Source organism: Triturus cristatus, chromosome 1_1 (genome assembly GCF_964204655.1).
Source record: "Triturus cristatus chromosome 1_1, aTriCri1.1, whole genome shotgun sequence".
NCBI classification, from domain to species: domain Eukaryota; kingdom Metazoa; phylum Chordata; class Amphibia; order Caudata; family Salamandridae; genus Triturus; species Triturus cristatus.
The window spans coordinates 841,032,561-841,046,477 of record NC_140579.1 but is presented as its reverse complement, the minus strand read 5'-3'; positions in this window follow the sequence as shown (position 1 = coordinate 841,046,477).

Genomic DNA, 13,917 nt, shown 5'->3' with positions numbered 1-13,917 from the left:
GCCCAACACCCGAGCAGCATCTGCACCAAAGGTGAGCCCTCCAGCATCTCCACGATCTGCGTGGGGCCCTTCTGCATTTTGCCACTCGACGCGCTTAACCGGTTGCTGGCCCGCTGGCTAGTAGCCATCTTGGCGACGAACTTCAAGAAATACACCGCTGGTCTGGTTGCTCCAGACTGGCCCTTGCTCCCCTCCAAAGGAGCAGTCCTTCTGACCTTGCTGGTCAGAACCATCAGCTTATTTCACCTCCTACAACAATTGCTTTTGCCAAGGCTTGTTTGCATCGATCAAGTCGCCGACACCACCGACAGCGAGAACCTGCGTGGGACAGCTCGTGAACCGACTCCTGGACGTCGTCGACCTCCAGGGACCACGTGGCTGCAGAGACAAGCTACACCTTTCTTCCTGTTTGCACCCGACATTGCCTGGTACCCACCTGGTGCCACGCCGGTCACTGGCTAGTGACTATGAACACTGTCCCCTCTGCTTACAGGTCTCCAACACCTCCGATCCACTCTTGATCCACTGCATCTCTCCCGGACCGACCGCCTGCAGCCTCTTTGTCTTCAGGCTCCACGGAACAGATAGAAGAAACCCGACGCACTTCGAGGCCTATGCACCCGCTTCCTGTGGGTGAGGTAAAGCTGGCACACCTGTGCCCAAGTGTAGTATCACATCTCTAGTGCCTGTGTTCCAAATCTTGAGTTCCTAGTCCATCCGGAAGATCCTCTTTGCAGTAACTTTGTACTTTTTACGCACCCATTGAAACCTATGGGAGCACGCGTGTGACTATTTGCTCTGCACACGCCACCCGTGGACCTCCTGGTCACTAACTGAAGTTAGCTCCTTGTAGGCCCAGCGATTCTAGAGGCCCTAGGCCTTTTCCCTTTTCTGTTCGTGGTACTTATACCACTATTTTAGTACATGGTTCGAGTGGCCACCAGGGCCTATCCATATAAAGTGCAACTTCTGTGTATTCTACTGTAATCTTGTTTGACGATTTGTGCTCCTGTGCTCATAAAGAGACTAGGGGTTACTTTGAGAAATAAATACATATATATTTTGAATATATATCTGTGTGGTGTCCTTTCATTGGTATAAAAGGGGGTTGCATTTGGTAAAACAGCTGGCTTAACACGCTTCACGAGTTTAGCCTCAAAGACTGCTTAGCCTACGCTACCACTAGGGCAGCTAGTCCGAAAAGGTTGACTTACAACCACACCATAAGGGTTGCTTGGCATGGTACAAGGTGATCACTTTAACTAGTGAGCATCATATACCAGGCCAACTTCTCACACGTCACATGGTGAAATTCACCCTTTTCCAATTGTGTGGCCAGGGATCTCACTTCGGAACTAGTATCCCGATATATAGTGGATACAGTTTTGTTAAATTAGATAATGGGAATGGGGAAGATCTGCGGACTTTGCAATTGTCCCTTCCACCTCTCCTCTCTCGACCTTGAGGCGATCCGGAGGATGAGGCGGACGGCATTTACCAGCAACACCATGACTGGTGCCCTTGATGGAACTTAAACGATGCCCCCTTGGCGGAAACCAAAATCTGTTCTTACTGCGGTGCCCGAGCAACTTTGGCTGGTGCCCGGTGGAGCTGTCACATGCAGCTATAGAGGAGTTTGCCTCTGGTTCACCCCTCGGCCGGCACCTACCCAGCCAGACACGAGACATTGTTTTCCTCGCCTCTCCGATGTGTTTTCCTACCTGCATTCCCTACCCCTGTTTACCATTCCCCCCTCTACCTCTTCGCTCCCCATAAGATGTGTGTTCGCGCTAATAATCTTGCATTATTGTGTAATCTCATGTTTTTTTCTTTTTGCCTATACTTGTCTATGTAATTATGGAACCTGTAACTCACTGATCCTCACGTAAAGCTCTCTGATACCTCCGGGTCTAGCCAGCGCTATATAAAACTTTGCAAATACAAATAAATAAATAAATAAAGATAGATAGCTAGATGGATGGTTGGTGGATGGATGGATGGACGGACAGACGGATGGATGAATGGATGGATGGCCGGATGTACATACAGATAGAGGGATGCATAGATGGACAGGTGCACAGATGGACTACGATGGATAGATTGAAGGAGAAACAAAGATAGACAAATATCAATCTATTTTATTTAAAGATGGCTAAGTTACATGAAGAGGGATTGAAACAGGTCAGGATAGAGGTAAATAGAGAGACAGATTGCTCTAGATAGAAATGCATTTAAATTCAATTCAGAGTATCTATCCTTTCTTTCTTTCTTCTTTACTCCTTCCTGTCTTTCTAGTATGTCTCTTCAACCTGTCCCGCAGCTTGTCTTACACTTTTCCTGTCTTTTCCTGTCTCTCCCCATTTCTATTTTATATTTCTCCCTGTTTTTCGCTTTGTCTTTCTTCCTGTCTTTCCATCTATTTCTGTCTTTTGCCCGCTGTTTTTGTCCCCCTTCCTGTCTCTCCCTCCTTATGACTGTCTAACTTTATTTCTCTCTCCTCAATTCTAACTCTGTATTTCCTTGACTCTCTCACCCATATGTCTCATATCTCCCAATCTATCCCTATTTTCCCTCTTTCCTTGTCTCTATGTTTCTGTCTTACATTTTCCCTGTCTATTGCTGTATATCTATCTTTCGATGTCTCTCACTATATTTAATTTATCTGCCTCTCCTGTCATTCTTGCGTCCTCCCCTGTCTCCCCTATATCTCCAACTTTCTCTCCCCTGTCTATCTCTCTCACTGGTTTTGTCTGACTTTCATTATGTCTAATTCTCTCTCTCCTGTGTATGCCTATCTTTTTATTTGTCTCTCTGACTTTTACCTCATCCTTCTCTCCCCAAAGCTGACTCACCTTGCTTCTCTCCCCGTCTCTCTTTGTTTTCTCTGATGTTGTCCATTTCTCCCTATGTTCCTCTTACTTTATGAGGCCGTTTTCCTCCCTCTTCATTCTCTCCACATATTCCTTTACCTGAGCCTTTCTTACTGTCTTGGGCGAAATGCACATTAGAGGCGCAATGCTTTATTTGCAGGTACTCAGTCATTTATACTAACTGAAAGGAGATGAAGAGGATGTGGCATTACAGCCAGAGCTGCCGATTGCAGAAATGGGAAGCCAGGTTCGACTCTCGGCGTCCGCTCAATATCCTGTAATTATTGGCAAGTCACCTAACCTCCCAGTGCCTACCAAAAATGAACGTGTCTTTGTGTAACGTAACTGATGGTCATTTAAAGCACTCCAATACCTCACGGGTGAGTTGGTGCTATATAAACCTGTAAAGGTTTCAGCCCTGAAAGGTTATAACTGCAAAGCTTTGGGTTTAGTTGCTTTCTATCTGTGTTATACATGAACTGAAACAAAGTGAATAGCACGACTGTTCGCAAGCGTACCAGATTTGTTTGTCACTTTGTTTCCGAGAGTTGGTCCAGAGTTGCTGGGAGCAGGGGATAGTGGACAAGTTGCAAATAAATACATGTTTACATTGAAGGATGAATAGCTAGAGTCTTGAATTGTCAGCATGTAGTGCACCAAAGTCTTCCCTCTCGTTTGCTTCACTAACAAAACTTACAAAAAAAACAATTTATCAAAAACGATTGACTTTAGTTTGAGCGTTGTCAATCTGGGCATTGTAGTGCATAACCATATGGTTATTGGTAGACTGCAAAGAAATAAACAAATTGCAGTTTCTTCTTTTCGGGCAGCCCTTGTCAAATACCTATTAATTGTGCAAACTGTCACTTGCAAAATATTTTTTTTTTCAAAAGGGTTCTTCCGTGGTTCGTTGTTAAATTCAGTGTCCGCACTATTTACAAACCCCTTGCGACACCGATGCATCACTTTTACTTTGGAAAAATGTGAGTACCGGCGGCAGAGGGGGCTTGTAAATAAGCCCCCATGTTTTCAAGAGTGTTTCTCATTGCTGCAATCAACCTGTGTTTGGATGTTGGGGGAGGGGAGGTGTTCCTTTCATTCCTAACTTAAATGCTCACCTCTGTGATCAGCCGAAACACAAAGGCTGCGATCTGCATACATTAACACTGACGGCTGCCCAGGAAAGTGCTCTACCTAGAAGGAACTGCGAACCACCTGCTTTACTTTATGAAAAAGGTGGGCTCCGCAAATGGTACACTTCTCTCAAGGCATAGATTAGGGAAAATAATTTGCAAAGATGTAGACGTATTTGGGACTGAGTGCTTTTGAAAAACAGCACTGTGAGTTGTGTAGCTCAGATGTGTTGCAAGTGATTGTTTTGCACTGCCTAAATGGTAGGCTGGTAAGATAGTTCAGAGGGCTGAGCGTCTCTCCCCGGAAACATACGGGTCACTGCTGGTTTAAGTCCTGACATGGAAAAGGATGTGTGTCTATACAAATATCTAGTGTTATGGTGGCATCTTGCACGTAATTGGCTAGTTTTTTTTAATTGCGCACTACATGAATTAGAAATATTGGTTACCGTTCCAATATTAAAACTGTGGTTGCACCAACAACAAAGGAATGATGGATTGACTAAGGTAACAGTATATGCTTTTATATAGTAATATAGTGCCTCGAGCTTATCTCATGCACACAAGCCCTGATTAATTTAATCTCACAATTCGCAGGTTCAAACTGCCCAAATAGCGAAGCCACAAATGTGTGCTTTCCTAGAGCATAGTACTTATTGGTGTACAATTTGCATCTATTTCTCATGTGCATCACCCAGAATGGGAAACTATACAAAACATGCATATAATTCATCAATTCCCAGGTTCAAAAACTGGGATTTCAATTATATACACACCTTGAACCCGCAATTTGTGTCAGGTTGTACCTAACACAAATCACAGGTGCAAAGTCCAATGTGCTTATGCAGAAATAATGTATGGCGTTTGAAAAAATCGACTACGTAAAGAGTATACCTATAATTGGCCTTTACAAACAAAATCTTAAAACTACACCTTTATATGTACTGCGAGATATGGACATATGTGTTTTTTTCTAATTCACAGAAAATTCCATTATTCATTTGGCAAGCTGCCCAAGGTGCAGGTTTCAAGCATACATCTGTACATGTCATGCAACCTTTTTTTGTAGGCCTTTCACCTGTGCAGAAGTTTACACTCAATCTGTATTGGAAACACATTTTTTTTTAAATCTGTATTGTGGAAATATTTCTCTGTGTGGCAAAACCTGCTCTGAACTAAAATGACCACCATGAATCTGCTCCAGTGTGTATAGTCCTATATTTGAATTAAATAGATATCTTTTTTTCTTTCAGTAATTTATTCGTATTTAGGATGGAATATATTATACAGGCTATTTCAAGAAGAAAAGTACATGGCATCCATGCTCATTAAGGCATTTTGAGACGACTGTTATCTTTATTGTGATATTATCAGATAAATCACTTAACTTATGTAAGTGTGTGAGAGAGAAAGAGAGAGAGGGAGAGAGAGAAAGAAAGAATAGTTCTAGAGGGAGAGGAGATTAAGGGGTACAGATGTTTAATACATGGGATTCTGCAATGCCTGTGTATAAACTCATCTGTATAAACTCATCTCTAATTTCTTTATAATAGGCAACTTGTCACGCACCCAGACATCTATTATAAAGAAATGATGTCAGAGCTCAACTGTACTAACTACGTGTCTAATTAAGTGCACCAGTCTTTTCTCCCCCGTTGTGCCTTACTTACCTGGTGATATCAAGACTTTGAGACAGTAATTGTTAAACATCACGAGGATTACACGGAAAGTATGCTGTCTCACGAATTGCATCTTGGGAGTTAGAGTGTGGCCAACAATGGGGCGTGTGATTAAGTATAAACTGGAACATTGCACGTAAGAGGACACACCTCAGAAGAAGGCAATATGCTGAAATGCGTCAGGTGCCTCTGACACGTGATTACCTGCACTAATTGAAATAAAGCACCTTTGTCCAGGAACCGGGTTTTGGCGCATTTCTTGTTTGGATGTTATTTGCGGAAATTGCTGTCTCCCATATTTGCCATGACCGCCCTGCAGGGTTGGGGGTCCCCGTCGACAGCATCGTTTGGATGATTTAAGTTGGGGGACATGACCCGCTCTCCCCATCACATGCCTAAGGAATGCCGGCGATTATTGTGAGCAGGGGTGAGAAAGGGAGCAAAGCAGGGCGTCTTGCCTTGTAAAGCAGGTCCTGGACTCAGCGCTGATTTTAAACTGTGTGGCAACTACGTGTCTAATTAAGTGCACCAGTCTTTTCTCCCCCATTGTGCCTTACGTACTTGGTGATATCGAGACTTTGAGACAGTAATTGTTAAACATCATGAGGATTACACGGAAAGTATGCTGTCTCACGAATTGCATCTTGGGAGTTAGAGTGTGGCCAACAATGGGGCGTGTGATTAAGTATAAACTGGGACATTGCACGTCAGAGGACACACCTCAGAAGAAGGCAATATGCTGAAACACGTCCGGTGCCTCTGACACGTGATTACCTGCGCTAATTGAAATAAAGCACCTGTGTCCAGGAACCGGGTTTTGGCGCATTTCTTGTTTGGATGTTATTTGCGGGAATTGCTGTCTCCCGTATTTGCCATGACCGCCCTGCAGGGTTGGGGGTCCCCGTCGATCTAGATATATATATATATATATATATATATATATATATATATATATATATATATATATATTCCCTAATGCATGTGTAGAGATTGCAGGATTTTTAAGTATTTTTGAAATAAGACATTTTTCCTAATTATATATTTATTTTACCTAAAAGTCACTTACTGGTGCTAGGCAAATTCTAGACCAAATTTGAAAGTCAGCATAAGTGGGTGAGAAATGCCCTTTATCATAGGTGTAAGAAAAATGTCCTCTCTGTTGTCACTGCTAGCATGAGCAACAAGTAGGGAATTTGATTCTGACAGCTCGTTCTTTTCTAGTATCATTGCAGAAAGTTTTCTTCTTCTAAAGAGATGAGCTCTCCCCATTTCCTCCATCATGTGCCTCCACTATATATATAGTTGTTTAGCTGCGCTGAAGATGGTGCCTCAGTGACAGCCTCATACTAAGGGGCATATTTACAAGCCCCTTTGCTTCACTCATGCAAGAGCGATGCAAATTAAAAATGAGATTCATGAAGTCAAGCCAGGCCATCTTGTGTGGTCCTAAGTGGCTTCTTAAATCTTGAGTAATGCAATACAGCGCATATCGCGGCACTGTATTACTATGCGCCATGGAGCCATTTCCATGCGTGTTGCATGAGTGTTCCCACGCAACATGCATTGATTTTGATGTATTTCCAGATTTACCAGAAGTGGTAGAGCCGGGAATTAACCAAAAACCTACACCTTCCCAGGTGAGGCGTAATAGTTATCGCCTCTTTCTACGTGTGCTGCATTCTGTAGTATACATAGAAAGAGGAAAAAGCCTCAGGGAATTGTTTTAGTGATGGAAGATGCCTGCACAAAAACAATCCTCAATGCAACGCAGGCAAGGGTGCCGGCGTTGGCACTAGGCAGCCAAAAGAGTGCCAGTGCAGGGCAAAAGGCAGGAATGCATATTAATATATACACGGTGCCCTTATTAGACCTGGTGTCATCTCTTGACATCGAGACTGTGTCTTACGCTGAAGATGCACAGCTTATTTTAACCCTGGATAAAGAATCCACAGCAGCAGAAGAACATTTCCAACAATGTCTCTCTGCTGTTTTTGAATGGATGACGGCCAATCCCCTCAAGTGCAACAGCCAAAAGAGATTATGCTGCTGGGAAAATGTAACATCTTCACGCCCAAACTGTGGTGGCCAACAGATACAGCACCCCACCTAAGACAGTGGCTACTGTTAAGAACCTAGGGGTCAGATTTAATACCTCCCTCTCCATTCACCAGCAGGCCCTGTCTGTGGCAGGAGCCTGCTTCTATTGGATAAAAACTCTTTAAAAAATTCTTTGACCTCCTTCAAGCTACAGCTCATAAGACCGTGGCAGTAGCTTTGATCTTATCACGCCTAGACTATTGTAACAGTCTCTACGCAGGAGTAAAGAAGAGTACTCTGAAAAAGCTGCAGACTTTTCAAAATGCAGCATTCCGAATGGTACTGAAACTACCAAGGGGGTCATCTGCCTCTGAGGCCCTCCAAATCCTACACTGGTTGCCAATACACAAGAGGATTCTCTTTAAGATCTTGCTAATAACCTTCAGAGCTGTAAAACAAAGTGGCCCCAAATACCTCAGGACTAGAATAAAAGCTTTTGTACCTGCACGCAATCTGAGATCCTCCATGGAAAATCTGTTAGTACTCCCCCATTTCCTGGATCTTCGCAGTACCAGATAGTCTGGCCTTATCTCTCATCTGATAACGGCACCATCAGAGACCACACTCCTTGACACTCAGCTTACCCGCTTTCAGCGCCAAGATGCTCCATCGGAGTGAAAGCCAATGCTTTACAAATGCTTTACAAATGACTTCATTCATTCATTAATATAAAGAAAGGTGCATTCCTACCCATTCCTTGTCACGCAGTGCAGCACAGCAAGGTGACTTACTGCGCTGCAGTGTATGACTTGGTCATAAATACGGCCCTAATATATTGCAGTTCATTGACAGGCTAAAGTGCATAAAAAAATATGGGAACTTTATTAAAGTGATTGTTGGGAACAACTGTCTTATGTTATGAAAGTTCAGTTCGCTAATGCAATCATTGCAGATTTCTGTTTGTGTAACTACCCACAGAAAAGACTTCTGGTTGGTGCACTGGTGAATAGTGACATTTATAGTGCTCGGAGGTCCCATCTTGTGACTGCAAACACTGAGAATATGCCAGTCATAATTTAAAAATAGTTTTACAGTATAAGGTAGGCGGTCTCAAAATGTGATTTAGACCCAAAGTGATGCAAACCCAGTGCAAACTATTGTAGTGGGGTTTACTTTTCAACGCAAATCATGATTTGCATTGAAAAGCTCCCTAAAGTAACAGAAATTAGTGTTGTGACAAAATATTGAGTTGGAAATATTGGATGCAGAAATATCAAGAAAAAATATTGAAACACTACAATATTGTGATGCAGAAATATAGTTGTCAATATCGATTTTCTTTTTAGATTAGTATTATAGTTTTCAAGAATATCATTGTTGTAAATATTTTTTTCAATAATATAGTTGTAAAAATATTGTTTTTTAAATATCGTTTTGTTATAAATATAATGTTTTTAAATATAGATTGTAAAGTTAAGTTTATTTCTAATTTTTAATTTAATTATAAGAGTAATTTAAACTTTTGTAGTGAGTTGCTAGGTTTGTAGAGCTGTAAGGTAGGAAGTTATTTAAGTATAATTAAGTAATTAATAATAATAATAATTTTTATTATCGATATTTAATTGATTAATAATTATCTAAATCATTTACCAAGTTATTTATCAGGTGTAGATTGCTAGGTTTGTAGGGGTGCAGGGTGGGAAGTTAATTACGTAATAATGAATTAACAACTTATGAACACTTTATTATTATACAATTGATTATTATTTTGTAATTATATTTTGTAAGTTATTTGTGCGTGTTGGTGAGTTTGTAGGGATATAGGGTGGAAAGTTAATTGGTAATTAACAAAGTAATGAATAAATAATTAAGAACAGATTGATTAAGGATTACATATTAATGTATCAATTAATATTTAATTCGCAATTGATTATGGCATGAAGTGTGGTTTGCTAGGTTTGTGGGGTATAGTGTGGTATTTTACTTAAGTAATAAATAATGGCCAATTTGTTTTTATTGATAATTGATTATTAATTTGGTTAATAATTATGCTAATTGTTTTTTTATATTTTTTTGGTTAGTTAATAAAGTTTATATTACGCTCTTTATTATATTATTAGTGTTTTGTTTCATGTATGTTATGTGTTTGAAGTGAACTACTAACCCTACTGTTGCACAGACTGGAGTGGAAGTAGTGGATTTTACCTCTCCGAAGTGCAGTGATTTCCCTGCTGTTGCACAGACTGGATTGGGATTAGTCAATTTTACCCCTTGAGAGCCCAACACTTTTTCTACTGTTGCCAAGACTGGAGTGGGAATAGTAAATGTTACCCCTCTGACATCCAATGCTTTCCATACTGTTGCACAGATATTCAATGAAAAAATTATATAATGATTTAAAAATTAAATATTTAAATAACAAAAATTAATAAAGAAAACTAAATAATTTCACACCCTATTCCCCCTACAAACTGAACATGTTGCTAAATTAGCAATAACTAATTATACTATGCAAAATATAAATTACAAATCAGAAACTAAACCCAAATAAATGAAAGAACAACTAATCAATTAAAACATTACATAATAACCATTTCAAAGTCCAGGTTCAAGATGGTTGTCATTGGGTCGTTTGAGTGCGTGGTCAGTAGGAGGGTGTTCTTGTGGATGATTAATGTGATGCCTCCTCCTGGTCGGTCCGTGCAGTCCTTGTAGGTGATTTTGTAGCTGTCAGGGATGGTGATGGCGATGTCCGGCCCGGATCAGGGGTTGATCAAGGTTTCCGTGAAGAAGGTGATATCGGGAGAGGAAGTCCCAGATTTCTGTGGCGTGTTTGTGGAGGGATCGCACATTGAAGAGGATGTAGTTGAGTCGGTCGAGTGTGCTGCTGGTCGGTTGGAGGGCAAGAGGATCCCGCATGCTGGCATGGGTGAGGATGTGGCTGCAGTTCTGGCAGGAGAATGGTCCTTGGGTCTTCTTCGGTGACGTGAGGTGACGGGCAGTATGGTGTCCTGAGTTGTGGGTGAGGAGGGTGCTGGCATCATAGGTGTGGAAGGTCTGAGAACCAGGTTACCAGGCGCTGGGCATGGTCCAGGCACAGACCGGTGCAGACAGGCCTATCTTTGGTGCGCCAGCGGCTGCCATTCAGTTGTGCTGGGGAGCTGGACAGTTGGGGGGCAGGAAATGAGGGAGCGGGAAGGATCACTGGAGGGGGCGGGCCCTGCGAGTCACGGCAACATGGACGAGGGTGGCAAACAAACGGAAGAAAAAGGTAAAAAAAGGCAGAAATCAGAAAAGAGAGGCAGAGGGACAGCCCAGCAGCAGAGCAGTGATGCTCTACCATTAGACCACCATATATGAGGCGCAGGCAGGGGCCTGCGGGTGGACGTGGGCCTTGACCAAGGGTCAGAAGCAGCAACAGGGGCAGCAGCAGCTACCAGGCAGAGCTTCGCTGTGAAGGGAGTAAGTCCTCTAGAAAGTCGATGTTTGCTACTTCCACTCCAATCTAAGTAAAAGTAGGCAAAGTGTTGGACTTCAGAGGGGTTCAAAGGGCCATTTCCACTCCAGTCTAAACAACAGTAGGGAAGGTGTTGAACCTCTGAAGGGGTCAAATTTACTATTTCCATTCCACCCTAAGCAAAAGCAGGGAAAGTGCTGAATTTTGGAGAGGTTAGATTTAATATTCCCACTGCAATGTAAGCAACAGCTGGAAAAGTGTTGCACTTCAGAGGGATTAAATTTACTATTCCCACCCCAATATATACGAAACCGAAAGAAAAGTACTGGACTTAAAAGGGGTTATATTTACTAGTCTCACTCCATCCTAAGCAACAGTAGGGAAAGTGTTGGACTTTGTAAGGGTTATATTAGCTATCCTCACCTCAATTAAGCAATAATAAGGAAAGCATAGGAATTGGATGGACTAGATTTACTCTTCCCACTCCAATTTAAGCAACAGTATAATGAAGAAAATTGTTGTAATTAATAGTGTACTTTAGTATACTTGTAATAAACATTGTTTTTTATTAAATATATATGTATACTTATAATATTAGTAAAATGTTCTTTTTTTATATATAATTTGCAATTTTAAATGTGTAATTGAATTTTTAAAAGACAATTAGATGGGTCTGGTGGCTCAGTGGACTAAAGTGTCCATGTCAGGGCCCTGTGTTCAATCTCATGGTCATAGGTTCAAATCCCGGCGGGTCCACTCAGCCTTTCAACCATCTGAGGTCGACAAAATGAGTACCGTTGGGTAGCAATCAACATCTGTTAGTGCTAAGATGTCTAAGAGTTAATGTGCGATCTACAAACACCTATTTTAAGTAGTTTATAATTTAGTAGTGGGATTTTGGGTTTTTGGGGGAATATGATGGGAGGTAAATTACATTTTAACTAATTGTTTTTCAATTTTAAGTAATGTAAGGTAAAATCAATATATAAATTATTAGTATGTAATGTTTTAATTGTTTAATTATTCTTTCATTTATTTGGGTTTAATATCCAATTTTTAATTTATATTTTGTATTGCATAATTAAATATACCTAATTTAGCAGCTTGTTCAGTTTGTAGGGGAATAGGGTGAGAAAATATTTAAATGAAAATAGTTTTCTTTTTTAATTTTTTGTTATTTAAATATTTAATTTATAAATCATATTTTGTCATTGAATATTTAAAATGAAAAAATAGTTTTATTTAGACTGCAAGAAATAATTAGTAATATATATCAGCAAGTGTATATTATATTTATTATTTGTATATGTTTCATTTATTTAAATTGTATTTATATTTTAATTTATCTTCTTGGTGTTTGTGGTTTTTTCAGTAGTAGCGAGAGAAGTGAATTTTGCTTATGTTAATTTAAATATTGCATTTAATGATACGTTTATTTAGTAGATTTATAATAAATTGTGCATTTTATTTAAATGTATACAATATGTATTTTCTAGTTTATCAATGGTTAATCATTTTATGTATTTAGGTATTTAAATATATATTTTTTAAATGACTGTATTGGAATGGTATATGTAACCTTTCTGAAGTCCAACACTTTCTCTTACCATATTGTATACAATAAAACTTACATTCTTAATTTTGATATTCTGTTCCACTATATTTTTGCAGCGGTGATATTTTTGACAACATATTTATGTCACATGATATTTTGGAATATATATATTTTTTTAATTCACCATATTTAACGTGTGCCCATTTTGAAAATGTTTCTTTTCTCATGTAAAGTGTAGTTACAGAACTATTAGTCATTTTCTCTACTCCGGCACAAAGGGACCATAAACCTGATTGCAAAATGAGGAGCTTATTTATGAGCCCCTTGTTACACTTTTGCCCTGCTGTTGCGTCACTTTTTGTGAGGGTGTAGCTGCATAAAATATGTGCCATATTGCACCATATTTACAAAGTGATGCATTTAAGCAGATGCGTCACTTTATAAAGCCCTGCGCCACATTATACCTGCGTCGGGTATAATGTATGTAGGGTGGGTGTTCCCCCGCAAAAGCCTAGTAGAAGTGGCACAGTGAAATCTATCAGATTTCACTGTGCCACTTCTAGGACGCTACTGTGTCACAACCTTATGCCTGCCTCACAGCAGGCATAAGGGTGACGCAGTACAATGGGAATAGGCTTCCCCCATTCATTGCTTCATGCTTACGACACAACTCCAGCACTGTTTGGGTTTCACGCCGACAGAAAAGTCAGGATTCCTGATGTATCTATCATTCCATGCAACATGGTGCGTTGTACAATAAATGCAGCACATCTATCATGTCGCAAGGAGGGCACACTGAATAGTTTAGCATTGCTGCTTTCACGCAGCAATGCAACACTTTTCATAAATGAGGCCCTTAGTGTTTAAGACTGTATGTATAAAATTCCCACTGCCAAAAACAAGTCATTCAACTTTGTGGAGGACTCCTATCTTTAACATTGGCACATTTTAAGGTTTCTTTACTCACAAAAGCAGCTAGTGCATGACTATTAAATTGTCCTTCCTGAACAAAGGATTAAACGGCTCCTTTTAGGAAGCCTAGTGTTATACCCCACACACACGAAGTACAACATTTGGGCTCACTCCTCAAAAAAACTTTAACAACAGTGTGAAAGATTCCTGTAACTAAAGTAGGCACATTCTGAGGTTTTTATTTCCATGAAAAAGACAGCTGTATGTCAGCCAA